Here is a 1,661-nt window from a genome sequence, read left to right as displayed (position 1 = left end):
ACTACTATAACTAGTTATCGGGTTGAATTTGTATGTCTAACCGATATTTACTATTAGAATATAGACTATAAGTATATTAAAACAACTTAAATCAAGTGGTTCATCATTCAAAGATGGTCGTTTTCGCAAAAAAAAATCGATGGACGTGTCGGGGGCATCAAATTAATGATTTTTTCTGCTATCGGATAGGATTTAATCAATGATTTAATTACTGAAGAAACTTGGCAAAAGACCGTAAAAATGGTATGATGTGTTTTAATTTTGTTTATGTTCCTTACTCTATACAGGACTGTTTAAATCGCTATGTTATCTATTTCCAACCCATCTATAAACAAAATACTTGGCTAAGCATTGTAAGTAAAATCAGTTTTCAGAGATGCTGTTGTTCATAGTTTAGGCATAGGCCTATTTGCATACGTCGGTGTAGTTTGAATGTAGAATTACCGTTGTCTTCACCATCACCATCGTAATTATTATCACCATCATCATTAATGTATTATTATCATCAACAGCAACATCATCTTCTTCATCATCATCGTTGTTTTCATCATCATCATTGTTATTATCATCAACATCATCTTATTCATCATCAACAACTATTATAATTTCTATTAACAAGACTTTTTCTGATGCGAGTTATACAACGTACAAAAATATAACTGAACTCACAAATATCCTTACATACTTTTATTGAACTAATTCACATTTGTAACATATACACATGCGTGTTGATATTTTTTTAATTTTTTACATTACCTGTATATCAATGTCCACTTTCAGAATCACTCAACAATAACATATATTTCAGGAGTATTTTATACTACTACTAATAAAAACTAAATAATTTTATTAATACATTATTTTAATTGCAAGCAATAATAGTTACACATGTAGCACTTTGATGTATTGCGTCATATCATTGCACCACTCGGCTCTTGTACTTTTACATAAATATTGTTCACAAGTTGATTAAAGATTTGTTTATCAAATGATCTGTAGAATACATCATAATATAATCATATACGTAATCTAAAACATAATAAATGCATCGACTGTTAACAATAGGCAAATATTGCGTTAGGCATATACTACTGCATTCAGTGTGTGAATTAGTATCCTTCCGCTGAATATACTTGACCACTTATGTTGCTCAGTATGTAAATTGGTGTTCTTGCGCCAGCTAGAAAAAGAAACATAATAAAAATTCCTGTTTAATGATTGTCAACAAAAATTCGAAAAATTATGGGTGAACGTGAAACTAAACCATATGAAAACATTTAAATACATTTAAAATTTAAAAATACAAAAATTCATTCAAAAATTTAAAAAAAATTGGAAAACAAATTCATGGATACAAATTTATTTGTCGTATTGTTGACTTATTATTGGATCTAATTGAATGTTGTTTTATACGTTTATCAATTATTACATTAATTTTAATTTAATTAATGTTGAACTCACCGAAATTTTGCACCATTCTTATTCGTCCATCTTGATCATATACACGCATACGTCCAGTCATGTTTTTCAGGATCCTGGTTCTGTTAGCATTGAGAGGGCAATGAAGCTTGCTGCTAAATTGTTCTGGAATTGACATTCTATATTTGTTGTGTGATACCAATTGTGGACTGCAACTGTCAGGCGAACAAGATCCGTTTAGC

General features: G+C 29.7%; 1 long non-coding RNA gene across 1 annotated transcript; it reads right to left on the bottom strand.

Annotated features, from left to right (window-relative positions):
• Nucleotides 1-672: 672 nt before the first annotated feature.
• LOC117119252 lies at nucleotides 673-1,655 on the bottom strand. The gene is made up of 2 exons (XR_004447161.1): nucleotides 1,462-1,655; nucleotides 673-1,180 (listed from the first exon to the last, which is right to left on the bottom strand). It is a non-coding gene; the product is annotated as an uncharacterized LOC117119252 (long non-coding RNA).
• Nucleotides 1,656-1,661: the final 6 nt, after the last annotated feature.

Source organism: Anneissia japonica, unplaced genomic scaffold (assembly GCF_011630105.1).
Source record: "Anneissia japonica isolate Jap-2015-1 unplaced genomic scaffold, ASM1163010v1 scaffold287518_len1661_cov250_single, whole genome shotgun sequence".
Lineage (NCBI taxonomy): Eukaryota > Metazoa > Echinodermata > Crinoidea > Comatulida > Comatulidae > Anneissia > Anneissia japonica.
The sequence above is the reverse complement of the archived record's forward strand: the minus strand, read 5'-3'. Positions and strand labels throughout refer to the sequence as shown.